At 62.7% G+C, this 26879-nt stretch overlaps 1 protein-coding gene across 1 annotated transcript in view; it reads left to right on the top strand.

Moving 5' to 3' along the window:
• Positions 1-3562: 3562 nt before the first annotated feature.
• Positions 3563-26879, top strand: part of CBFA2T3 (CBFA2/RUNX1 partner transcriptional co-repressor 3) — a 60818-nt gene continuing 37501 nt past the window's right edge. The window contains exon 1 of the mRNA XM_067718786.1: positions 3563-3752. The gene's annotated coding sequence lies outside the window, so the exon portion shown is untranslated. The remainder of the gene's footprint in view (positions 3753-26879) is intronic.

Raw genomic sequence — 26879 nt, 5'->3', positions numbered from 1 at the left:
ACCAGAGATCGAACCCAGGCCCCCTGCATTGGGAGTGCGGGGTCTTACCCACTGGACAGGGAAGTCCCTCAGCATTATTTTTAAAGACAAGTGGTCTGCAGTGGCTGGTGGTCTGCACGCCCAGGCCAAGTTGGCCTGGTGGGACTCCAGCTCCGCCAAAGACCCAGGGGTTGTTCCTGGGCCATCTCCAGAGTGAGAAACCAGCCCACGGGAGGCAAAAGGGAGCCCAAAGTGTAGCGGCAGCGTGGGCATTCAGCCTCCACCCGTGTGGGTCTGTGTGGCCATGCAGCCAGTCGGAGCCTCAGTCCCTCCACCCGTAAAATGGGGGTTCCAGTAGCCTCTGCCTGGCAGATAGGTGAGAACTAAGTGGGAAAATGCAGAGCTTGTGCTCAGCTCAGTGCCTGCCCCCAGCAAGCCCTCCTCAATGTGGCAGCTCCTGCAGTGACTCACCATGACTGTGATGTGGCCAGACTGGCCTGGCTGTCCGTCTGACCCAGTCACCACAGGCCTCAGTCCTCCCAGGTGGGGACACGGGAGTCTTTGGACTGGCTCGGGACCTGAGCGTGGTCTCTAATGATTGCAGTTTTATTCTTGGTATCTGGGGATCTGTCACGTCTCCAGTGGTGTTCAGCACCCTGTTTAAATCAGTGACAATGCAACTGATAATTTTTAAATATTTATCTATCTATCTATTTATTTGGCTGCACTGGGTCTTAGCTGTGGCATGCGTGCAGGATCCAGTTCCCCGACCAGGGATCGAACCCTGGTCCCCTGCATTGGGAGCGCGGAGTCTTACCCACTGGACCACCAGGGAAGCTCCTGCAATTGCTAATTTAACACAAAGAACTGACAACGATGTGCTGTTTGTAGGGGTCAAGGTGCAGCAGAGCCCAGGCTGGACTCAGCTTCTGCTAATGCTCTGTGAGAATCTGGTGCCTGTCCGTCAGTCCACCTGTCCGTCGGCCTGGCCGAAAGCCCCTGAGGCTGGCTTCAGGCTGTCTGTTCGATGCTCAATGCTCCACCTGGCCCACTGGTGGCATGTTAACATATCTGAAACCTAGAGGCATCTTAGGCTTACAACGGCGAGAGTGTTCTCTTTTCTTAGTGGCGCTTAAAATGATGGTGCGTCTTAAAATGATGGTGCGTCTTAAAATGTGTGGCGCCTCAGAGCCCATGAAGTAAGGGAGCCGGTGTGAATAAACGCCGATGTATGAAGTCTGGTCATGAAGTAAGGGAGCCGGTGAATAAACGCCGATGTATGAAGTCTGGTCATGAAGTAAGGGAGCCGGTGAATAAACGCCGATGTATGAAGTCTGGTCATGAAGTAAGGGAGCCGGTGTGAATAAACGCCGATGTATGAAGTCTGGTCATGAAGTAAGGGAGCCGGTGTGAATAAACGCCGATGTATGAAGTCTGGTCATGAAGTAAGGGAGCCGGTGTGAATAAACGCCGATGTATGAAGTCTGGTCATGAAGTAAGGGAGCCGGTGTGAATAAACGCCGATGTATGAAGTCTGGTCATGAAGTAAGGGAGCCGGTGTGAATAAACGCCGATGTATGAAGTCTGGAACACTTGCTTTTAAATCCACGTTCTTCTGTGACACGGGTTCAGGACCCTTTGCTCTTGCCCCAGGACAGGAGGGGTCCACACCTGATCACATTCTGAAAGCCAGGGGATGGGAGATGTCAGACATTTGTGTTCCAAGTAATCCTTCACCACACCCCTCATTTCCACAAGGACAGAGGCCCAGGAGGTCAAGGGACTGGTGAGGGCCACATGGCTAGTTGGTGACCCAGCTGACAGACCCCGGAGCAGTGCCTCTGGGGGTGGCAACCAGGATGGGACGGTGGTGCCCCGCCCCGAGGCTTGCACTGTGTTCCCACCAGCTTCCTCTGCCTAGCTCGCCCCGGTGGGCAGGGCTCAGTCAAGAAGAAGGATATTTTTTGGCACATTGCTGTATTTTTGTACTTGGGAATTGGGGACCTTGGAACTTCGCATGCAGATTTATGCCAAATGAGATGCAAACCAGGGCTGTAGTGTTCTGAAGTTCTGGCCCCTCTGTCTCCTAAGACCGCGACCTTGGGACCCCAGCTTGTCTCTAAGAAACAGTCTGTGTCTGTTGGAGGAAGAAGAAAGGGAAAAGGCACCAATTTTGCTAAAATGTACTAACCGGGCAAATGCACCAGATATGCCGCAAAGCACTTTAGGGAAAGAGGCAAAGTGGGCGCGGGTAGGGAGGTAGGGCGAGGGCTGCAGGCAAGGAGAAGCGGGGCGCACAGAGGCCAGGGCAGCGGCTTGGGCGTTCCTGCAGGGTGACATTAAACGAATGGGACCTAGATAAATGCAGAGCACACGCAAACGCCCCAGGCCAGAAGCTGTGAGCGGGAATCCTGCGCCCCCCGCACTCCGCTCCGTAACTCGGTCAGCGTGGGGCAGAGGCCACCAGGGCGCGCGGTGCGGGGCGCGGCGGGAGGGCGCCCCCTGCCGGCTGAGCGCGGAGGCGGCCCTGGCCCGGCCCGGCCCACGCGGCAGGCGGCGGGCGGCGGGCGGCAGGCGGCGGGCGGCGGGCGGCGGGCGGCGGGCGGGGGGGCGCGGCGGCCGGAGGAGGGACGCCTGCCGCTCGCCTCCCGCCGGGACGCCAGACGCTGCGGCTGTAAAACTGCGAGGCGGGCGCCCGCCGACTGCTCCGAGGTGGGTGTGCGCGGCGGCGCGCTCAGCTCCAGGCCCCCACCCGCCCGCCCAGGGCGCGGCCTGCGGAGGCGGAGGCGGCGGCGGGGGTGGGCGCGGGCGAGGGGCCCGCCGAGCGCGCCACTCGAGCTCCCTGCACGGCACCCTCACGGCTATCCCCACGTTAGCCCGCGCTCCCGGCCCACGGCACCCACACTGCCACCCCCGCGGCACCCCCACCACGACATCCCGCGCTCCCACACTCCCCGCGCTCCTCGCTTCGCGGCACCCTGCGCTCCCCTCACGGACATCCCTCCCTACTGAGCGGCGCGCGTCTCTCTCTCCACAGCAGCCGCTCTCCCACCCCGGCACCCCGCGCACCCGCATTCCGCCCGCGCAGCCCCCACACTCGCACCCGCGCTCCCGGCCGCCGGCTGCGCCCTAGAGCTTGCGGCCCCCAAGGCTGGCCCGCGCCCTCGGCCGAGTTCTCAGGACGCGCCCCGGGGTCCGCGGCTGCCCGAGTGGCTGGGACGACGGGGGCGGCCCTCGGCGTTGGGCGGCGGCGGGCGGAGCCACTCTCCCGCGCCGACCCCGCACGGAGCCCGGCGCCCCGGGGCGGAGCTGAGCGCGATGGGCGCCGAGCGGGAGGCAGGTGGCGCAGCGGCGGCGGCGGCGACGAGGGGCAGGAGGCGGAGGCGGGGCGCGCGGGGCGGGGGCCGCGGGGCCCCGTGAGACGCTCGGGCGAGCGCGCGGCAGCCGGAGCCGGCGCCCGCGAGCCAAAGGCGCGGCGGCTGGACCGGGCGCGGGCCGCGGAGGCCGGAGACCGCCCGGGGTGGCGTGCGCGCTTTGTTCCCGCGCGGGCGGCCGGCGGGCGGAGTGAGCGGCCCGGAACGCGACTGGGCATGGGCCGGGCAGCCGCCCTGCGCGCCCCGGCCCCGTCTCGCGCCTGAGCGCGGCCGGCGCGAGAAGACAGCGCGCGGTTTGCCCCCAAGTTACGGAGGCAGGGACCGAGTTCGAAAGAAAAGCCGCTTCAGGAGCCGGGTCGCGAGAGTGCAATCGCCTCCCGTCCGCCGGACCCCCGGACCGTAAGTGTCCCGTCCGTCCGCGCGCTGCCGCGCTGTCACCCGACTCCGCCCGCGGCTGCTGTCCTAGGGTCTCCCTTCAGCCAGGCAGAGTGCGTGGGCCTCCCGAGGCCCCCCTCCCCACTTTGCAAAGTTGGAGCCCACAGCGGGGTGGGGCCAGCCCAGTCAGCGCCCGCCCACTGACCACCCCCAAGGTGAGCGGGAGCTTGACCTGCTGGGGGTGTGGTCAGACCTAAGGTGGGACCTGCGTGCGGAAGGTGGGGAGTCCTGTGGCTTCCCCTGTGGTGCCCGCGCTTCCCGACAAAGAGGCCTCGGGCCATGTGACAGGGGACTGGTTGGGGGGCACAGAGGGTGACCCTAGGACAGATGGAGGTGCCTGTGGCCAGGCTGGGGAGGGCCAGAGCTCCTTCTAGCCCCTCCCCCTCTTGTTTTGGTTCCTGGATATGCCTCCCAGCGCAGGAGCCGTTAAACATTTTTAGGCGTGAAGTCCTGGGGGTTGGGTCCTGCCCCACTCCCCGTGGCTGGGGAGAAGGTCTTGAACAGCAGCCGCTGGATCCTGACAGCTCCGGGGCCTCGGGCGCAGCCCCGTGGCAGCGATTCTGCTCACACGCTTTGGGAACCGTCCATCTGCATGTTGGGCAGGCTGGGAGCCAGGCTGTGGGAACGGCGGGGAGGGAGGTGTGAGCCGACGTGGAGGGACAGATGGCTGGAAATTCAGCCCTAGACGGGCTTACGTGGAGCAGAAGGCGGCGGGGCTGGTGGCAAGCCACACTCTGAGGCACCGGGCTCTGAACACACAGCCCCAGGCTGTTCCGCCTTCCGGCCCCTGGGAACTGCGTGTGTGCTCAGACCCCTGTGGGAGTGGAGACCCCTGCCAGTCCCCGCCCCCAGAATAACTGTATTCCCCACGATTTGGGCTGAGGCTGGCCGATCTCTGGCCTGTTACAGAGACCAGGGAGAAACGTATTTCCTTTGAGAATAGAGATCTTGTGCTCCTGTGGGAGATGATCTGAGCAACCATCAGGCCCTGACTTTGACCAGCGGCCAGGACACCAAATCATTATGTCTAACTGGGCGTGTGTTTCCTCCCCTGGACCCAGAAACAGGAGGTTCCCAGGGCGGCTGCCTTCAGAGGACAGGGGCTGGCCGGGGACAGAGGGAGGGCAGCTATTCTGTGTCCCTCGTCGCTCTCCCAAGTTGCTGCAAGTTTTGAGAAACTTCTTGAGGTTGGGCCCCTGGGGCGGTTAGCTCTTGCCTGCCCTGGATGCCAGGAAGCCCCCCGCATCTTTTCAGGGGCAGGGGCAGGGCACACTCATAGAGGGCTGGCACTGTGATGGGCACTGGGGTCTCGCTGTGTCACCCCACCTCCCACCTTCTGTCCTCTGCATGGGGGTCCCAGGGAGGCAGGGGGTTCTGTTCTCTGTTCTGTGCAGCTGACAGCCGGGTCCCTAAAGAGCCCGGCTGCGTGGGGCTCTGTTGCCGGGCCACCCTCATACGATGCGAGGGAAGAGGAGGGTAGGGGCGCTGAGCAGAGGAACAGATGTGGCGCCTGGGGCTCCCGAGAGCTAGGCGGACGCTGGGTGGGAGGGGATATCACATTAGGACCAATTTTCTGTCGGAATCCGGCTCTCTCTGGAGTTGCCTTGATCTGTGTGTGATGGGGGGGAAGGGACGTGGTACCCGGTTGCTCACAAGCCCACCCAGGGTCCCCGGGCTGGCGAGCTGGAGGATGTGGGGCGGACATCTTCCTCCAGGACCCTCTGGGGCTGCTCTGGGCCACCCACCAGCCCTTCCTCTGTCACCAGGTGATCCGCATAATGAGTTACCACCTCCAGGAAATCTCTCTGATTTGGGTCCCCATATTTTCATTTCTGCGTAACTGGAAGAAATTAATTTTCCTTCCTACGTAAGGATCTGGAGACGCCGGCAGGCTGGGTCACTAATCCACAAGGTCCAAGCCCACGAGGCTGCTGTAGGGGGCGGCTTTGCGCACCGGTCTCCCGGCAGCAGGGGAGGGTGGTGTCGGGAGGCATCTCCCTGCCACCTGGAAGTGCCCTGGAGCTCTCGGCGCCCTCCCCCTTCCAGCCACTTGTCTGCCTCCTGCAGGACCTGCAGGGTGGTGGTTGAATTCAGTTCTTCTGAATTCCCTTGCCAGTCAGTGTGTGCATGTGTGTGCACACGTGTGTGCTCAGAATCCGGAACGTGGGCGAGGTGAAGGGCTAGCACACAGTAGGTGCTTAATGAGCGGTGCTCTGGGGGGGCGGGAACTGGCGTTTCCGTGGCCCAGCTCTCACTGCGTGTGGTCTGTCCTGCCGCCAGCACGAGTCAGCCTGGGGACCAGGCATGCGTTGCCCAGCCAGGCTCAGCGCTCACACTCACCGCCTGAGTCTGCGGGACAGCCTGCGGGGCGGTGGGACTTTCCCCGTTTCACAGACGCCGCCCGGGGAGGTGTGGGCTGTCGATTCCATGAGGGGAGCCTGGGTGCCCCACCCCCACCCAGACAGCAGCCACCTTGGCCTCCCTGTGTCTGTAGCCCTGGTCCCCGGCCCGCCTGTCAGGGTTCCTTCCACACCTGGGGAGGCTGGTGGTGACTGCTGGGTGCTAAGGGGGGGTTAACGCCCCAGATGTCGGAACCCTCACCTGGACACAGTCTCAGGCTCGTGGGGCACAGTTGTAACTGACATCCAGGGCACCACCTGGGGCTTGGGGCCACCTGGGATCAGGGCCGGGGAAGGTAAGCACCTCTGCCGTGTCTGGGTCACAGAGGCCCAAGGCCAGCCCCCTCCCCCGTGCCACCACCCTGGACAGGGGAGGGGTGGTCATTGTCACTCGAGGCCCTCTGGAAGCCACTGGACATTGTCTGTTAGAACGCTCGCATCGCTGTTGGGCAGCTGGTGTCACCTCCCAGACCCGGGTGGGGCGGCCTGAACTCTGTAACTTGTAAACGTGGGAATGTGGCCACTGTTGCATTTCCTGGACCAAACTGGCTCTGGAAGGTGCCTGTCACCCATCGCTGCATTGCTGGACAGGTAGTCGTCCAGGCAGGGGGTAGAGTGAGCGTAACGCAGCACCAACAGCAGCTCACACCCCGATGGCAGGCTGTTTCCTCTCATGTGACCTCAGGACAACCCTGAAGTGGGCACCCTTGCTGTCCCATTCTCCAGACGGGGACACTGAGGCCGGGAGAGGTCCACCAGAGGGTGGACAGGCCCCTTGAGCTTTCCGCCAAGTTCCGGAGGGCCAGTGTGGGGCCTGCAGGCATGCTTCCTTAGAGCCCCCCACAGATTCCCATGTCCCCCCACCTGGAGCCTCTGCGTCCGTCTGCGTCCGAGGGAGGGGCAGGAGGAGGCTGGTAGCTCGCGATTGGTGGGTGTCCGTCTGGGGTGTGGCCTTTGAGGGCCCAGGCTCGCGGGGAGGGGGGAGCTCAGAGGGGTGGGTTGGTAGAGGCTCCTTTTTTGCACGAGGTCACAGCTCCTAGAGGCGTGGGTCTCCGGGTCCAGGCCAGGCTGCGCGGGCACCACGCTGCGTATTCTGAGGGTCAGGCTCCAGGACGGTTGGACACACCTCCACATCCTTTCTGGGCCTCATGCCCTCAGACTTCTGGGCACGAAAGGAGCGGGCGTGCTTCTGCTGCCACGGTTCTGAGGCCGGAACCCTGCTCCGTGGGGGCCCAGCTGAGGCAGTGCGGAGGGCGGGGCCCCTACGCCAAGCACACAGATGCCAGCGCGGGCTTGGCATCTGTAAACAGGCTCCCGGGCAGGACGTCACCCTCGTAACCTCCGTGGAAAGAGCCAGGCAGAGGCCTGGCGCTGGGGATGGAAACTCAGGATAAGGAAAGTGAGGAACAGTGGGTTCCCGGTTCCCGCGTCTGAGTTCACGGCATACCCGGGGCACTCGGTGCGTGGCTGAGCGGAGCCTCTGACGGACGCACCGTGTGCAGCGGTTTTCTGCGGCAATAAAACAAGTCAGGACTTCGGCTCTTTGTACCCCGGCGACTGCACCGGCAGCCACGTGTCGGTGGGAAGGAAAGCAGAGATGCTTTTGGCCGCAACGAGGAAAGCTTCTCTTGGGGCCAGGGTGCCCGCAGTCCCACTCGGCTGACCACCCGCGCGCTCTTGGCGTCCGGTGTCCATCCTGCTTACTGTCCACACCCGCTTCCAGCCTCCCCGAGCCTGGGTGCTTGGACCTCCCACTGCCCCTGAGGCCAGAGCGTGGTGGACGTGGCAGGAGGAGGTTTGGGAGGACGTCCGGCACTGGGCGCCTTCTGTTTACTTGGGCAGAGAAAAGTCCACAGTGGGGGCAGGGCAGGAGCCGCAGCTTCCGGGGCAGGTCCGGAGGTCTCCTTGTGTACCTGACAGCCGTGGGCCACGTGCGGGACCCACGGGGAAGTACTCACCCTGTGGTCCCGACCCGGGAGCACCCGAGAAAGCCAGGGTGAAGCCACTGCAGGAAAGGAAAGCCCTCCAGCTGCTGTGGCCCCCCTTACAGGCAGGCGGGGGACGTGTTGAGAGGCAGGAGGATCGTTAGGACCAGAGGAGGCCACAGCCCCCCCCAGCTTGTTCACCCAGGCTGTGTGGAGGGGAAGGGGCACCACCCTGGCCTCTCTGAGCCCCACTGCTGAGATTTGAATCCCAATTCCCCTCCTGGTCACTGTGTGACCGGCAGCACATCGCTCACCCTCTCTGAGTCTATTTCAATGCAAAATGCTGTCGCACTGGCTCCTCCCTCTTTGGGTTGCAATGAGGGGTGAAAGGTCGGGTGTATCTGGCTGATTGGTGGCTCTAGACCTGGCTGTCACAGCCCCTCTCTGGGGGCCACTCAGTGCCAGTGCTGCCACAGCTCTGCAGTCACGCCCTGTTTCTCTGATTCCCAGCCTGCGCCTGCGTCCTCCTGCCCAAACTGGGGTGATCCAGCGCAGCTCAGGCCCCCACACCTGCTGACCCGCCTCCCCACGCTGGGGACGCAGCTAGCTCAGAGCCAGGGTCCGGGGCTGTGTGCCCTGCACCCCCATGCTCTGCTCCCCTCCCAGTTCACAGAGGGAAACTGGGGCTGGCATCATCACATCCAGTAGCGTCATCACATCCCACCTCGGTGGCAGAGGTGGGATTCCAGCTCAGGAGCCCAGGTCATCTGAGTCCAGAGCCTCTGTGTTTCCGCCACACCTGGTTCCCCCAACAGCTAGTGCAACTTCTCCCTGGGCCTTGGGCTTCCCGAGCCCACCCAGCCCAGCCTGGACTCGTGAGCGCAGTAAACACAGGAGCCCTTTCCTCCGACCTCCCTGCCCCTGAGAAGTCAGAGTGGGGCACCGGCCACCCCTGCCCCGGGCAGAGCACAGACGGCAGCATTCCGTGTCTGAGCTGGCTGTGCACAGGGCGGAGGGAAGGGCAGGTGTTTGTGTGCTGACACTTTCACACCAGGCTGTGCTGGCAGCGCGGATGTGGACGGCGGGGGTGGCTATGGTCCTGGCAGAGAGGTCCTTCTGCTGTCGTAGAGGACATCTGGGCAGGAGAGTACAGGGTACGCGGTCCTATCCACTCCCTTGACGAGCAGCCGTGTCGCCCCACCAGGTGCCTGTCCACAGGCAGGGGCCAGGACGCCGCCGCCTTGCTGTGACCCCGTCTGCCACGCGCCTTGGAGTACAGACTGGACAGCACTACAGGCGTTGCTTTTACCTGGGGCAGATCCCGCTTGTGAAGGCTCAGGGTCGGGGGTCTGGCTGAGACCCTCTCCACGTGGCCCGCCAGCCGTTGATCTTGTCGCCTCACGAGCTCTTTGCGTAGCTGACTCGCCGGGGTCCGATCGTGTGTGGACGGAGCCCTGGGACGGCCTCTCTACATGCCGGCGTCTCTGGACTATTCAGGGACCTCACGGAAGTTTGGAGTTTGCTCGGTTTGTGATCCGAGTAGCTGTTAGGGGGTGGGACATGCCATGTGCCCTCTGGGACACCCGAAGCCGTGTCCCACAGGAGATGCTCTGAATGACGGCTTCTCCCGGGACGCGTCGGCCCCCACGGCCTGGTGAGCCCAGCCTGCGCCCAGCACCCACAAGCAGAGCAGACTGTGTCAGTTAGGATTGTGGCCGCAATGAGAAAAGGGGAAAAGGAAAAGGAAACCCACATAATTTTAATGATATCTGTTATTTAACCCAATATATCCAAAATATTGTCATTTCAACAGGCAATTGTTCTTTTTCAATTATTGAGATCTTTTTTAAAAAAGACTTTGAGGGACTTCCCTGGTGGTGCAGTGGATAAAAATCTGCCTGCCTGTGCAGGGGACATGGGTTCTATCCCTGGTCCGGGAAGATCCGACATGCCATGGAGCAACTAAGCCCGTGCGCCACAACTACTGAGCCTGCGCTCTAGAGCCCGCGAGCCACGACTACTGAAGCCCACGTGCCACAACTACTGAAGCCCACGCGCCACAACTACTGAAGCCCACGTGCCAAGAGCCTGTGCTCCACAACAAGAGAAGCCACCACAATGAGAAGCCCGCACACCGCAACGAAGAGTGCCCCTGCTCGCCACAAGTAGAGAAAGCCCGCACACAGCAACGAAGACCTGACATAGCCAAAGATAAATAAGATTTTTTAAAAAAGCAAAAAGAGTTTGCGATTCCACGTGTGTTTTACACTACTCTGAGTTCTGAGCAACCACGTTGGCTGGCTGGTGGCCGCCATGTCGGACAGAGCAGTGTGCGGGCACAGGGAATTCTCAAGTGGCCACAGCAGTGAGGGCTGCTGTGATGCGATGGTGCTGGGGGTACAGGTGTGTGGCGTTGTGAGGCATGTGTCGGGGACGACCCTGCGGAGGTGACAGACCACACGGAGGCCAGGGGGCCGGGGCCAGGCGGGGGACTGTGGGGCGTGATGGACCCGGAGGGGACTCTGGTCTTTATCCCTGGAGGCTCAGAGGCCCAGGAAAGCCCCTTGAGCTGGGCTGGGTGGGGTGGGGTGCGGGGCTGGTCAGGTTTGCATTTTGAGAAGATGGTCCTGGGGGACAGATGTGGGCAGACACGGGCACCGAAGAGGGTGGGGCTCATCCAGGAGAACCGTGCTCCCTCTGCGCGTCGAGCCCGAGCCCCCAGCACGGGCTGCAGAGGCCCCTTCTGTCCCACAGTCAGCATGTGGGTAGGACGGTCTGAAGCCAGGGCACTTATGCCTGAAAAGGTGTGCTTCCCAGCTCACTGCCCTTCCGTCTACTTGGTGAGGAGGGGCCGGGCTGCAGAGAGGTCCCTGGTGGAGGGGGAGCCGCTCGCTCCGGGGCCCATGGTGGACCTCACCCTGCTTTGGGAGCCCTGTGTGTGAGTGGGCATGTGGGGGGTGCACACGGGGCACGTAAGTGTGTGTGCAAGGCTGTGAAAACCAGGCAGAAGAAGGATGTGTGACCTCCCTCGACTGTCCCGAGGGCAGCAGCCCCGGGGGCACTCATAGGGGAGCTGTGCAGCCAGCCTAGACTGTCCCAGGACACCTGTCACCACCACCTGCATGGACTGTCCCAGGACACCTGTCACCACACATGGACAAGGACTGTCCCAGGACGCCTGTCACTACCATCTACAAGGACCGTCCCAGGACACCTGTCACCACCATCTACAAGGACTGTCCCAGGACACCTGTAACCACCACCTGCATGGACCGTCACAGGACGCCTGTCACCACCATCTACAAGGACCGTCCTAGAATGCCTGTCACTACCATCTATAAGGACTGTCCCAGGACGCCTGTCACTACCATCTACAAGGACTGTCCCAGGACGCCTGTCACTACCATCTACAAGGACTGTCCCAGGACGCCTGTCACTACCATCTACAAGGACCGTCCCAGGACGCCTGTCACTACCATCTATAAGGACTGTCCCAGGACGCCTGTCACTACCATCTACAAGGACTGTCCCAGGACGCCTGTCACCATTCTCAAGGACTGTCACAGGACGCCTGTCACCATTTTCAAGGACTGTCACAGGACACCTGTCACCACCATCTACATGGACTGTCCCAGAATGCCTGTCACTACCATCTACAAGGACTGTCCCAGGACGCCTGTCACTACCATCTACAAGGACTGTCCCAGGACGCCTGTCACTACCATCTACAAGGACTGTCCCAGGACGCCTGTCACCATCTATATGGACCGTCCCAGAATGCCTGTCACTACCATCTACAAGGACTGTCCTAGGACGCCTGTCACCACCATCTACAAGGACTGTCCCAGGACGCCTGTCACTACCATCTACAAGGACTGTCCCAGGACGCCTGTCACTACCATCTACAAGGACTGTCCCAGGACGCCTGTCACTACCATCTACAAGGACTGTCCCAGGACGCCTGTCACTACCATCTACAAGGACTGTCCCAGGACGCCTGTCACTACCATCTACATGGACTGTCCCAGGACGCCTGTCACTACCATCTACAAGGACTGTCCCAGGACGCCTGTCACTACCATCTACAAGGACTGTCCTAGGACGCCTGTCACCACCATCTACAAGGACCGTCCCAGGACGCCTGTCACTTCACGTGTGCCTGGCTTTGTTGTGGGAGAGCCTCGTTCAGGGTGTCAGGCACCCAGCTGGAACCCCGGCCACAGGCTTGCCCTTGGCTGGAACAGGTTATATGGTTTCTTGGGGCCTCGGTTTCCTCTCTGTTCATGCGAAACCTTTTCAGAATCTCTGCAGTCGTGATCCTTAAATCCCTGCTTAGGGACCAGCACAGTTCCTGGCCCGGGGGGGTCGGTGGAGTTGTCGGGGCTTGTACGGCCCTGGGGGCTTCGGGGTGGAGGGGAGGACGGATCAGGGTGGCCACGCGGTCCTGGGCTTGACCTGTGCCGACGCCCCGCATTCCAAAGGCTTTTATCTGATTCTCAAAGCGGCTGAGCTTCCTTCAGTTGCCACCCGAACCCCTTTCCGGCTGCGAATCCTCACATCACAGGGGCCTTTGGTACGGTTAGGCCTCCTGGTTCATGAGGTTATTTAGGCGGACTGTCCTCAGGGTCTCTGCTGACTCCCGAAGGCCATGCCTCCGGATGCGGGGCGTGTGTTGGAAGGTCGTGGGTCACTAGCCAGCGGGGCCAGGCCTCACCATCTTCCTTCCTGGGACCACCAGCCCCAGGGGAGCCGGGGTTGGGGTCAGCAAGGTAGCCACCCTCCTGCCCACTTGTAGGGCTGGGACCCCCAGGTCACCAAGAGCCTTGCGCCTGGGAAGAGGGCCATGACCCTCCCAGTTTGCGCTGCTGTGGGCCAGCCCTGGCCGCCAAGCGGGGAGGGCAGCGTGTCCCCATCACACCTGGACTCCCCAGTCCTGGGCTATTAGCAACACAGACGGGCCACGGGAGGAGGACAAGGTCGCGTCCTGCCTGCCTCCGTCTCCCCACTGGGTTTCTTTTTTATTGTAAAACACACAACATGACCTTTGCCACCGTAACCACTTTTGAGTGTGCGGTTCGGTGGCATTTAACACATTCACGATGTTGTACAACCAGCACCACCGTGAAATTCCCAAACGTTCTCATCACCCCAAAAAGAGGAGACCCGTACCCACCAGTATTCACTCCCCCCGCCCCCGCCGCGCCCCAGCCCCTGGCAACCACTGCTCTGCGTTCCGTCGCCGTGGACCTGCCCGTTCTGGGCGTTTCAGATACACGACCGCCTCCGGCCACTCAGCGAGGTTCGTCCGTGTTGTCACACGTGTCATGCTTCATTCCTTTGTAACAACTGAGATTGGACTGCGCGGATCTGCGCGTCTTGTGTGTGTCCATCACCAGCTGATGGACAGCTGGGCTGCTTCCGCCTTCGGCGAGTGTGACTGATGCGCTGTGAACCTTCGTGTACACGTTTTTGGGTGCGTGTGTGTTTTCAGCTCTCTTGGGCTCACTCCTGGGACAGGAACTGCTGTGCCGAGTGGTCACTCGGTGTAACTCACTGACTTCCAGGTTTCGAGGGATGAATTCACAAGAAGAGCCTCCCACCCTGGTCGCCCGGCTTCCCAGAGTCGCCTTCCACAGGTGACATGCCCTGACCCGGGGGCGGGGCGGAGTGGTGATGCCTGGCTGTCGGGGACGCCCCGCCAGGAGCCTGGAGGGTGGTTGGGCGGCAGGACTTGTCTGCCCGCAAGCTGTCCTTGTATTTGGTTCCGCAAACAGTTACCGCGTCTCCTTGGCACCTGCGTCCGGCGTGCGTGGCACGAGCAAGATTCTGCACCTGGTCTCCGGCTTCACCCTTGCCCTCCCCCCACACACAGGCAGGCAGTTTGGGGCCTCCACGTGGCAGCCGGAGAGGCCCCCGGAAAGCTAGTCAGATGTGGCTCCTCCGGGGACAGAGCCAGATCGCCCGCATTGCTGCGGTGGCTTCAGGGCCACACAGCCCCGCCCCGCCTGCCTTGCCGTCTCCCCGGCATACCGGGGCCTGGCGGGGCCCTCTGCCTGCGTGCTCCCCCCCCCACACGTGGCTGCCAGTGCCCCCCTCCGCCCCGCCCGTCCTCTCTGCCGTGAGCGCCCACGGCCGCCCCTCCCCCTCCCCGCTGGGCCTCTTCTTTGCCCGGCGCCACACCTCCCTCCTGGAAGGTCAGCTCTGTGAGGGCAGGCCTTCTGTCTGTCTGTTCGCCGCTGCCCCAGAGCCCAGGCGGGAGCCTGACACCCAGGAGGCCCAGGGGATCAGGAACGTGTGTCATCTGTGAGCGCCCCCATCTCACGCGCGGCGATGCCAGGGTCGCGGCTGCGGGGATGCCCTCGCCGGGTGCTGGGAGAGGGCTGTTTGAACAGCAGGGCCCGCCTGCCTGCAAGCTGTCGCTGTATTTGGTTCCACAAACAGTTATCTCATCTGCTCGCCAGCCCTGGAGTCGGGCCGTGAGTCCTGCCTGCGTGGGGGCCACGGGGAGAGGCGGCCAGGGTCATGCCGTCCGCCTCAACCTTACCCCGCGGCGTCTCGAGGGCTCACTCCAGGGGCAGCTGAGAGGCAGGAGAGGGCGGCCCCAGAAACAACTCGCTGGGACGGGCGAGCTCGTGGAGAAGTCATCCAGCCCCGCCTGCCGTGGCCAGAACACCCCTCGTTCCATAGCATAGAACCACCAGGTGCCGGCTCTCAGATTCCTGGGTCGGGAGTTTGGACGGGGCCCGGCGGGGACGCCCAGTCTCCACCTCGTGATGTCCTCAGACTCTCCCTCTGGCCACCCAGGATGGGGGACTCCTCGTGGGTAAAGAGCCTGTGTGGCGTGGGGAGGAGGCCCCCTCCTGCAGGAAGAATTACGGAGGGTTTCAGGGTGGGGGGTCAGGACAGGCCCCTGGGGGTTGGGACCCTGCAGAACCTGGGCCTGGGGCAGAGGAGGGGAGGGCGGTGGAGATCGCTCCGGGTCACCTCTGCTTCAGTCTCCCCAGCCAGGACGGCCCCGTCCCGGGAACCACTGAGAGATTAGGCATTTTCCTTCCCAGCTGCCAGGGAGCCCGGGCCTCTGGGGCCACTGCAAAGCCAGGAGCAGCCTGGCACCTCGTGGTATGCCTGTCCGCCATCAGCTGACACAGCTTGTCCCCCTGGGCACCCCGGCTCCCACCCCACGTGGGGCGGTCCCTGGAGAAGGACAGATGGACTCTCCCCTCCCAGAGGCGCCGGCCCCTCCCCTCGCCTGTCTGGACACAGGGCAGAATCTGAATACCCAGGGCCTGGCCAGGGTGCATGAGATGAGGATTTTTCATTTCTCTCCAAACTGGAAGACAGCGGAGCTCTCGAACTGCAGCAGAGCTTCAGTCCCTCACTCCTCCTCTGAGCCCCCTGCATGCTGGGGGTGGGTGGGCCTGGCCAAAGCCACCGTGCCCCCAGCTTCAGGGGGGCTGGGGGTTTGCGTTCTGACTCCAGGCGGTGCTTCCCCGCCCCCCACCTCCGCTCACATCTGCTCATCAGGGCTCCCCCTCCAGCGTGACCCCGCTTTCCAGCCGTTGCTTCCTTCCTGGACGAAGCCCGGGAGGCTGGCCCCAGGGTGGGGGTCGCTGCTGCCCGGCACAGCGCACGCCCAGCGGCTGTGGGACGCCGGCACAGAGCTGGGTGACGTGGAGCTGAGACGAGCCGTCGATTAGAACGCAGTCGGTTCGGCGGTGCTTGCTCGTTCCTTCGACAGGTAGCGCCTGAGGGCCTGTCGTGCGTCGGTGCTGTTCCAGGATCGAGCGGACGGACCGCTGCCCTTGCGGGGCTGCTACTCTGTTTGGGGAGAGACGGACAATAAACGAAGGGGTCGAGGAACATTTTCTCTACCAGGGCCCGCGGGGAGGGCCTGTGGCTGGGGGGAGGTTGCTGTCCTTGCCAGGTCCAGCTTCTCTGATGAGGTGACATTGAGCTGAAGCCTGGAAGGGAGGGAGCCAGGAGGCCACCAGGGCACAGCCCCTCTGGCCTAGGGAACAGCCTGTGTGAAGTCCCTGGGGCACGAGTGTGCCTGGCACATTTGAGGACCAGCGAGGTGGGCTTGTGGCTGGAGAGACACGAGGGAGGAGTGCCGAGAAGGGCGGAGCACGGCCCGGGAACCGCCGGTGGGCACTGAGGACTTTGGCTGGTGGAGGTGCTGGCATCCACACTGAGGCGTGGGGACTTCCCTGGTGGGGGAGTCTAGCGGCCGAGACTCTGTGCCTCCTCAGCAGGGCGCGTGGATTCGACCCCTGGTCAGGGAACTAAGATCCCACGTGCCGCGTGGCCCGGCGAAAAGTAGAGCAAAAACGATACTAAGGCATGCAAAAGCCACGAGCTCCCCGTGCGCCCGGCTTTGCGCTGAAGCACTCGCAGGGCTGATCCGACGGGAGCCCTGGCATCGCCTGGGGTCTGCCTGCCCCCCACCCTCATGACCGCACGGCGGCGGCCAGTTTGTCCCTGAGGGAGATCCCCGCGTGGAGCTGCGCCTTCCCAGGCTCGCGGGCCTTCTGGGTCAGGCTGTGGCCCCACGACTGGCGGCTTCGGCTCGCCCTGTCCTCCTGCTCAAGCTGAGGCAGGTGCTTCTTCTCCATCCGCCCCGAGGCCTGCCGAGAGGGAGGAGGGGGAAGCTCACTTGTGCCCTGAACCCTGCGCTGCTGGGAGAGGGTCGGAAGATGGGCATTCAGAGACCAGGAGGGCCCGCGGGCGTCCTCACGGCGTTGCAGCTGAGTTGTGGAGCCGGAATAGGCCGGAACTGAGCCCGGGCTGCCCCTCGGGTCTGTCCCCGGAAGCTTGCTGTGCTGGACGATTGTGGGTCTGAAGCACGCTGAGCTCAGAGCATCTGCCCTGCTGGGCTGTCCCCGGATCACAGGAAGGGCAAGCGGGCGAGTCCCACACGCCCGCACGGAGCGCCGTCTGCACAGAGGCCGCCCTGCAGGCCGCGGGGGGCGGTCGGGGTGAGGCCTACGGACACAGGTGTTCCCTCCAAGGCGCCAGGGCCTCCTTAGCAGCTCTCTTTTAAAAAGAAGTCACATGGAAACGGTCACACTACCGGGGCGGGAGGGTGTCCCGTGACTGGGAGCGCCCCGCGGCCTTGGCCGCAATCGGGGCCCCCCACTTCTCAGCCTCGGGAAGCCCACCCTGAGGGGAACCCGGGAGATGGGGGCGCAGCCCCAGATAAAGCGCCGCCCGATTCCACACGTGCCCGAGGCTCACGACAGGCCTGGCCTGGCCTCCCAGGGTCAGAGGGGAGACCCCGGGGCCAGTGGTGGCCTCGGCTTTCCCTGCTGTCAGGCGGGGGGATGGCCTCACAGCCCCTGCAGAGCGCTGCTCCTCCCTCCACAGAGAACCCCGGGCTGTTTTGACTCAGCAGGGCCCCACCCCCAGATCTCCTGGCGGTTCTGTGGAATGAGTCAGAACACCCAGAAGCTTCCGCCCAGGAGGGAGGTGTGGAGCAGGCTCCCTGCTCCCTCTCCCAGAGCAGCTGCCACCGCGGCTGCAGCAGCGCCGGCCCATCTGCCCGCCCGGTGCCGTCCAAGGCGGGGAGGCGGGGCTGGAAACAGATCCTCTGCCCTTTGTGGACACAGCCTGTTCTCCAGATCCGGGGACTGAGGGCCGGCGGGTGAGGCTGCCGCTCTGTGACCCCGGGCCGGCTCCTGCCCTCTCCGTGCCCCTCGGAAGCAGCACAGCGATTCCACCTCGGGGCTGATGTAGCATGTGGACACTCTGAACCTTGCACTTGACCAGTGAGCGCCCGCTGGCCGGCGGCATCTCATTTCTGCAGGACCGTCCCTCTGTTATAACTGCCCACCCACGGCCTGTGTCACCTCTGAGGGGGTGGCTTCTAGCCACACACAGAGGAGGTCACTGGGGTTTAAACCCCGGGGTGCGGCCCTCCCGCCGCAGACGTGGCCTCTGGGGTGCGGGGTCCCTGTTCTGACTCGGGTCATCACGAGCCCTTGCCTCAGACCCGGGGCGTGGGGGACCTGAGGGTCCCTGTGGTCCTTTCCCTGTGGCCACTGCCCATCTGAAGTCCTGACCAGCAAGTCTGGGTTCCTCCCCGCAAGCAGGCGGGCCCTCTGGAACACGTGAGGCTGCAGGCTGCCAGCAAGATATCTCTTGGCCTGAAGGACGGGCCTTGGGGACGGCTGTCCTTCCTGGCCGCTCCTCGGGGAGCCCCCCGGGCATGGAGATGTGCTCAGGGTGAGCTAGCACGGGGCTCCCCACGTCAGGCCCAGCTGCCCCAGCGCTCTGTGCAGAGCTGCCGTTAATGCATCTTATTGGCCAAAAAACCCCAGAGAAAGGCCCAGACCCGTGTGAGGTTGATGGCCGGCGGGTGTTGAAGGGACAGCACGCTGCAGAAGTTCTGAAGAGGCCCCCACCCGGCGAGGCTGAGGTGCAGGCGGGCCCGGGCCCGTGCTGGCCTTGGCCTCCAGCAGCTCAAGGAACTGCCCGGCCACGTGCAGGAGTTCAGCCTGGTGGCCTGCCTGGAAGGGGAGGCATTCAGGGAGGCTGGCAGGACAGCCCCAGAATCCTCGCGCCCGTGTCGCGAGGCAGGGTGAGGGTCCCCCACTTCCCGGGGAAGATGCTGAGGCCGAGCGAGCGAAGGGACCCACGCGTAGCTGCGGCCAGAAGGTGAGCGGCTGCCCGACTCAGCCCGAAGGCTGTGGCTCCCCCCAGCAGCCCGCTGCTGGTCTGGGAGAGGAGCGGGTTGGGTCCAGGCAGCTGTGTGCGCTCAGGCTGGGCACACGCGGAGCTGCGTCGTTGGGTGGAGCCCCACCCCTGCGCTCCCCAGCCGTGTGCCCAGCAGTTACTGAACCTCTGTGTGTGAGTTGCATCTGTAAAACGGGGCGGGGGGGTGGGGTGGGAGGGTAACACGTCTTATGTTTCGACCTTATCATTAAATAGCAGGAAAACCTCACGGGGCTGTTGGAAGGATTAAATGAGCTAATATATTGTTGGTTACTTAGCACTGGCTGCTCCCCTCCCCCTCTCCCAGGGTGGGACAGGATTCCAGGTGGGGCCTGTGAGCTGGGACCCGGTGTTAGAAGGGCTTGGCCCCTGGCCTCTGGCCTGTCCATTTGTGGACTGTTCACCGCCTCTCAGAGAAGGCCTGGTGCAGGCAGCCCCTGAGCAGGTGCCCACCGGCAGTTGGAGAGGCAGACTGTTCTAGAACACTGTGGGTGAAAGGTGGACTGCATCCTGGGTTCCTCTCCGTCCACTTGCTATGATGCCCGTGGCAGACATCACCACGCAGTCGGACACATCTTGCCCTTTTCCCTTTTCCTCAGCAGCAGCATTCTCGCTGAGCGGCTCTGGTGCCCACCTGCCTGAAGGGCCTGGAGTGTGAGTGGAAGCCCACTGACCGCTCTGGCTGGGTGGGCTCTGACCATTTCTGCTTCTGTAAGCCCTGGGAACCTGGGGGAGATGTGGGGAGAGTGTCTGTGGGAGGCTGGGATGTGCCCCCCACCCTGGAAGGAGAGACCCGGGTGTGGAAGGAGGGGGCACCCCAGGGGCCCATCAGACGTGAGGGTTGAGATCCCGCCAGCCCAGCCCCCAGGGACAGCGTCGGCTCCGGAGCTTGGCCTCTGTGATGTCCTCGGTGCTGTCAGTACACCCTGGAATCAGGGCTCCCCCGGGTTCAAATCCAGCCCCTCCGGAGGGGGGATGTGACCAGGTGACCCCTTGGAGGGGTTTCCGCCCTCCTGAGCCTCCCGAGTGGGAATGATGACATCGCCTGGGTAAGGCTCGCTCACAGAGCGTGTACTGGGCGCCTCCTGCCCTGGGCCGGGCTTCGGGGAAGCAGGCACAAGACGGTGAGAAATCACAAACCATGGTGAAGGCTGCGGAGGAGGGGCGCAGGCGAGGGGCGGGTGAGGGCACTCCTGAGGCGGCCAGGCCGGTGCTCAGGATGCAGCGATGCGATGCAGCGTCTGACCGAGCTGTCTTCCCCCCCACCCCGCCCCTCCCAGGCAGGCCTTATTGGACCAGGCACAGGCCTCCACTCCCTGGCTGCCTCCTTCCCCCAGCAAAATATGGCCGAGATGTGAGTGGGGCGCCCTTAAGGTCCCTCCTTGCTCTCCAGTGATGAGGGGGGTGGCTGGAGGAGATGAGGGGGGAGGGCAGAACGGGGTGTAGAAGGGGGCTCCACCCCATCCAGGGGCCCCTGGAGGAGGTGCCCACCCGGCAGCCCCAGATCAGGGAATCCCGGCTGGCACCGCGCCACCAGCTCCCTGCCATGCTCATCCTGTAGGAGCCAGACACAGCCCAGATCCTTGCCAGGCTGGGGGGAGGGCACGCACGCGGCTTCGCCGACTCTAGGCATCCTTTCTGCTGCCTGCGTGTAATTAACAGGCTAATTAAAAGCAGGATGAGTTAATTGGTATTCATTTATGTGGCAGATGTTTTTAATTGAGGCAGGAAACAATTTACCTGTTTACATAAACAATGGCAAAGGCAGGCTTGTAAAACACATTTTTTAAAATATTTTCCTCCCCTTCCTAAAAAAAATGGAAATCACTTGGTCTCTCCGGCGCCTCTGTGTGAGAGCGCAGGCCCCGCCCGGGAAGTTCGTGCCAAGAGGAAACATCTGTTTAAAAGGTTTGCTTCCAGAGGACTGTGTTTTCCTTAAATCCAGTGAAAGGAGGTTGTTCCCAGCTTGTGTGGACGCTGGCTCACGGGGTTGCCTCCCCAGAAGGCTTTAGTGTCCCCTTAGTGTCATCCCCAGGGCCCGCTGGGGGCTCTGGCCTCGAGGCTGGGTGGGCCAGGCTGGGGGGAGACCACCCAGCAGGGTGGGGGGCAGGGCTGGGAAGTGGCAGGGGACACCGTCCTGCCAGGCTGGGGGCTTCTCTGGGTGCGGAGGGGGAGGCTTCCTTTCCACCTGCCTTTGTGTGGTGTGGCGCGGCGTCCCTCCGTCTCGCGGCAGGGCTCAGGGGAGCACCTTCGAGAAAGCCAGGGTTCGGGGAGCACGTTCGAGAAAGCCAGGGTTCGGGGAGCACGTTCGAGAAAGCCAGGGCTCGGGGAGCACCTTCGAGAAAGCCAGGGCTCGGGGAGCACCTTCGAGAAAGCCAGGGCTCGGGGAGCACCTTCGAGAAAGCCAGGGCTCGGGGAGCACCTTCGAGAAAGCAAGGGCTCGGGGAGCACGTTCGAGAAAGCCAGGGCTCGGGGAGCACGTTTGAGAAAGCCAGGGCTCGGGGAGCACGTTCGAGAAAGCCAGGGTTCGGGGAGCACCTTCGAGAAAGCCAGGGCTCGGGGAGCACCTTCGAGAAAGCCAGGGCTCGGGGAGCACCTTCGAGAAAGCCAGGGCTCGGGGTGCCTGCTGTTGTAGGTTGGCACTAGTTTGGCACTTGCTGTATACCTGGCTGCTGCCTCTACTAGTTATTACTCTGCGTCTTATTTTTTTAATTTATTTTATTTATTTACTTCTGGCTGCGTTGGGTCTTCGTTGCTGCACACGGGCTTTTCTCTAGTTGCGGCGAGCAGGGGCCACTCCTCGCTGCGGTGCATGGGCTTCTCATTGCAGTGGCTTCTCTTGTGGAGCCCGGGCTCTAGGCTCACGGGCTCAGTAGTTGTGTCACACGGGCTTAGTTGCTCAGCGGCATGTGGGATCTTCTCGGACCAGGGCTCGAACCCGTATCCCCTGCATTGGCAGGCAGACTCTTCCCACCAGGGAAGCCCTCTGCGTCTCCTCTTAACCCTCGAGGGTGGGGCCCATCCTCCCCATTGCACAGGTGAGGAGACTGCAGCGGGAATGAGCATAGCCTCCGGGTCTCGTGTGCGCGCGCGCACACACACACACACACACACACACAGAGTTGTGTTTACATAGAAGTGTCTGGAAGGATCCTGGAGACCCGTCAGCGGTGGTTACTGTGGGTGGGGGCTGGGAGGGGTGGGAGCGGGTTATAGTCACGGGTTTCCTGTGTGACTATGACCCCCACCTGGGGCCAGCTGCCACGCTCACCACGGGCACATTGCTGACTCTCTGAAAGTAGGGAAATAGCGGGGTCCCGGGGACTGCGTGAGGTGACAGTGGGAGTGGCGTGAGACGCATGGCCCATGGCACGCAGCAAACGTGCAGGAAGCTGTCTGCACTGGAAACGGGTTGTGTGTGGCCCCTGAGGCTCCTGGCCCCCCTGCGGGGGAGGGTCTGGGCCGTGACTTTTGGGTGACATGTGATTGGAATTTCTGGAACGTTTCGACGGTTCCTGGGGAAGAAGATGGACTGTTTGGAATCCATCAGGGAGAAGGGTCCTGGGAAGATGGTGCCCGGGATGCAAAGAGGCTGGGGCCCGGTGCCTCCCTCCAAGAGGTGGTGTGAGGCCACTCTGCCCCCAGGCCTCTCCGGCGTGGCTGGCGTTAAATTGTAAAATTAACCACAGGTATCTGAGGAGGTGAGCAGTAGACAGAGCTGCTGGGGCCAGACATGCCTGTTGTGTCCTTAGGAGCGCCCAGCCTGCACCAGTGCTGTGTGACCTCGGGTGCAGACCTGGACCTCTCTGAGCATGTGGGAAGGGAGGCAGTGATGGCCTCCCCGGTGCTATGAGCTTTGACCACGATAGAATGCTGTAGCTGTAAGGCCCCCAGGGTACCTCGCCTCCTGTCTTTACCGAGTTCTCTGCCAGAGGAAGCGTGAGCTTTTCCAGTGGCCCCCAGCCTCCCCCATGAAGGCAGAGACGGGAGGGCCTGGGGCCCAGGGCTGCTGCCCCCGCAGCGGTGGGGTCTCTCGTGGGCCCGGCTTCGTCCCTGGGTGTGTGGGTCAGGGAGGGGCCTGGGCAGGGCCTTCCACGTCCAGGAAGCGAGAGGGCACAGAAGGGGGGTTGGTTGTCTCTGGGTGGGGCGAGAGACCACAGGCCTGCCCGCACCCCAGTCCCGGTCCACAGGGGCTCCCGCAGCAGGCACGGGGGCAGCGCCATGTTGGGCTGCCCCTCACCGCAGAGCAACCAAACCAGCTCTCGGGTCATCCTTACGAAAGTGGGGCGTGAGAGCTGGAGACACCCCGGCCCTCGGAGCAAAGCCAGCCCGGACCACCTCCTCAGCCCCCACCTCTGCGGGCGGTGACGTCTAAACCTGCTTCAGCGGGTGCAGGTCACCACGTGGGATCCCTCAGGCCTCGCGGGCAGCATCCTGGGGCCACACCCCCTCGCCGCATCGGTGGCTCCCGTCACGGGTGACCGGGGTCCTCGCGGGCCACGTGTGCCGAGGGCGGCGTTCTGTGTCTCGGGGCTGGCGGGAGGATCATGTGGCCCTCCGGAGAGACGCCCTCGATGGGCCGTGCGTGCAGGGTAAACCGCCGGTCTCTAATTATTATTTAGCATTCACAGGCGCAGCCTGATTATTTTATATTTTGGCAACATTCCTCTGGGGCCTTCAAGGTGATATGCAGCCAGTCTGCACGTTTTTTAAGCAACGAAAATGCCTTGGGGATCGGGTAAGCCTTCGGGGGCGCCTCGTTGCCAGCAGGGGAATATCCCGACCGCGTGGCCTAGGTTTCCAGACCCTCCGGCCTCCCCGCCCTGCTCTCCACCTTCGTGCACAGACGGAGCTCGTTACTAGATTGTTCCTGGAGTTCCGACCGCACTGCTTTGCCAAGCTGCGCCCTCCACCAGGAAGCCCTCCCAGCTTCAGCTGTGCACACCGCACAGGGGCAATGCACCTCTTCTTCAAGGCTTCCCTGCCTCTCCCAGTGACGCACCCTGTCCGGGTGTGCCTGCGCGGATGCAGGGCTTCCCGCTTCACCCAAGCCTGAGCACCGACCATCCTCAGAGGGTGTTGTGGCCAGAGTTGCTTGCGTTTTGTGAGTTCCTTTTTTAAAATAAGGGATCTGGACTAAGGCTTCTGTTTATTCGCTCAGTGGCACTTTGTCATTGTCTGTCTGTTGCTCACGTTACTGTCACTTTCGTTCAGAGCTGGCGGGGGGCACAACGCTGGTGGGCGGCAGGCAGTTTAAAAATAAATCAGGAGGTGGTTTAAAAGCGGGGCTGGTCCAGGAGGGAGGCAGAGAGGAGGGGGCCTTGCTGCCTTTGCCCAGGGGCAGCTTTTGTTTCCTTCTAGAGGTTCTCCGTGTACATATCAGATCCTCTTTTGTTCCCCGGTGTCCTGCAGTCTTCCTTGGGGTCACAGCCCCTCCCCCCAGGAAACGCACACACGTGCACACTCTGCGCGGCGGCCTCTACCAGGTGCTGCCGCAGCCCTTGGGGGACACGTCTTTTGTTCAGGCCTCAGTGTAGATGTCCTGGGCTCCAGGAGGACTTCCCCCACCAGGCGAGGCAGCTCCTGGGGTGGCGGGTTCCCCCACCCCATCACATCCCCGCCAGGTGTGTGTGTGTGAGCAAAGCAGGGTGTTGGGCTGTACAGGCGCACAGCTAGTCCTCACGGGGACGCGGCCCGAGTGTGCAGTTGGGGAAACCAAGGCTCAGAGGAGGAGGCCCAGCCAGGGCCACCCCAGTGACGAGGCCACGGCTGGAGGCCGGCCTGCCCGCCCCCAAAGCTGGGCCTTTCCCCCCTACCGCGCAACCTTGTGTGGTGGCCTGTGTGTCCATCGCCTCCACCACTGAGAGCTGCAGGAGGGGACTCTGTCCATCGTGCTTGGGTCACAGCGCCATCCCCCCGCCTTCTGCTCACCCACTCGTGTCTGTCCACGTGCCCACACCCCTCGTGCCTGCCCAGGCACCACCACGTTTATCATCCCAGCCTGTTCACACTAACTAGGTGTGCCAGCCTGCAGCTGAGCCACTCCCCCTTGGGGGCAGGTGTGCATGGGTGGACGGGAGGGGACTCCCAGAGTGCCAGGACCGGTGCTGGGAGAGGAGGGCACCCTTCCTCCCACTGCTCCCGGCAACACACACACACACACACACACACGCACACAGTCACACACACACGGCGGGCGGCCCAGATGGCGGGCGCCTCCCCCTCAGCTCTCAGGAGCTGCTCTTGGCCGCGCAGCCCGGACAGCTGGGCGAGGAATGTGCTTCCTCTGTGCGCCAGCCGCGGGGCGAGCCGGGGGACATCTGGATCACGTTTGCGGCCGGCGGAGAGCAGGGAGGGTTTCCATTCCAGCTGCTGTGAGCTCTCCACCCCGGCCGCCTCAGAACTCCGCTCAGCACCGGGGCACCGTGGACTTGGCTCTGTGACCATCCCAGGCTTGGTCCAAGAAGGAAGTCTCGCCCCCCTCCTTGTTTGGGGCATCTGCGCTTGGCGGCAGCTCTGGCCTCCTCGCTCCAGCCAAACCCCCAGACCCCTCTTGAAAACACAGACATGGACAGAATGGCTCTGACCAGCCTTCTACCAGGAACCACGGTCACCTTTTGCTTCTCATCCTTTTTCTGCACGTATGTTTATTTACAAGATGGAGTTTCACGTGTTTCCAGCTCTTTTGATTTTCCCTATTATTAGGTGGTATTCTGGGGCACCATTTTTGCTAGTAATCGGGTATTTGAAGTACAGCACACACACAGAAGAGTGTATGTGGGAGTGTTCACAGAGTGTGCAGATACCAGGCAACGTTCCCCGACCTGCCCCAGGCCCCGAGCCCTTCCCCGTCACTGCCTGTCGCAGGACTACCACCCTGACCCTAATGCCAGCTTCTGAACTTTGTGTAAGTGGAATCACGTGGCCCGTCCCCTTTGGGATCTGGGGTCATTTACTCAGCCTTACGTTGGTGACATTTGTCCATGTTGGTGCCTGGGTTACGTGTGTCCTTTTTCCTTGCTGCATAATATTCTGCCGTGTGGATCTGCCCCTTGACCTATCGATGGGCCTCTGTGACAGTGGCCAGTGAGTGTTCTTGTCCTTTGCTGCCGATGCCCGGCTGTTTGCACTTCCGTTGATTCCCCGCCTCAGAGCAAGCCGCTGTGCCTTGTGTGTGCAGTGCTCCAGGCTTGTGGGCACGGAAAAGCCGTTTCCTGAGTGAAGGTGCCCACCGTGTGACTTCAGGTTCCGTAGGCCCCCTGGCGGAGGATGTGTTTGACCTGTCATCTGGGCTCATCCCCCTCACAAGCAATGCTGTGGTGAGCTTCCTTGCAGGTCGCTGTCTGGGCCGGATGATGTCCTCAGACGTGGTCCGTTGGGTGGCCTGCTCACCTGAGCCCAGACGTCTCCACCAGAGCAGGGAGCAGAGGGGCAGGAACCCTGGTCCAGCTGGAACCTGCCCCTGTAACATCTGATCCTTGGGTCTCTAAGGGCCCTCCCAGCTCCAAAATGTTGTGGTTCTAAGTACCAGTGTGTACCTGGTAGTTATTGCTGGGTGACAAGCTGCCCAAAGCTTAGTGCCTTAAAACAGCCACCTTCATCTGCCTTATAGTCTTTGGGCGACTCATGTGTGAGGTCCTGGTCCTGGCTGGCCTGCTCCTGGCTCTGCTGAGTGTGGCCGGGCCCCTCATGCGCCTGGACCCCCAGCTGGGGCAGCTGGGCCAACCCTGCCCCATGTGAGCCTTCCCCTCCAGCAGGCTCCACAGGACAGCAAGTGGAGCTGACCGCCTGGTGTCCGGCTCAGAGCCGGCTGACATCACTTCTGCCGCATCCTAGTGGCCAGAGCGACTCCCAGGGCCAGCACGGATCCAAGGGCAGGGAAATCGACTCCATCTCTGGGTGGAAAGAGCTGCAGTCACATTGCAAGGGGTGTGAGTGGGCGGGGGGGCGTGAGAATTGAGGCCGTTTTGCAATCCGTCCACCCCCGCAGGTGGCGGGTGTCCTAGGCAGCCATGAGCAAGCTTTACTGCTGTGGGGCAGGCTCAGAACAGCTCCTC

Source organism: Pseudorca crassidens, chromosome 20 (assembly GCF_039906515.1).
Source record: "Pseudorca crassidens isolate mPseCra1 chromosome 20, mPseCra1.hap1, whole genome shotgun sequence".
In the NCBI taxonomy this organism is placed as follows: domain Eukaryota; kingdom Metazoa; phylum Chordata; class Mammalia; order Artiodactyla; family Delphinidae; genus Pseudorca; species Pseudorca crassidens.
The sequence above is the reverse complement of the archived record's forward strand: the minus strand, read 5'-3'. Positions and strand labels throughout refer to the sequence as shown.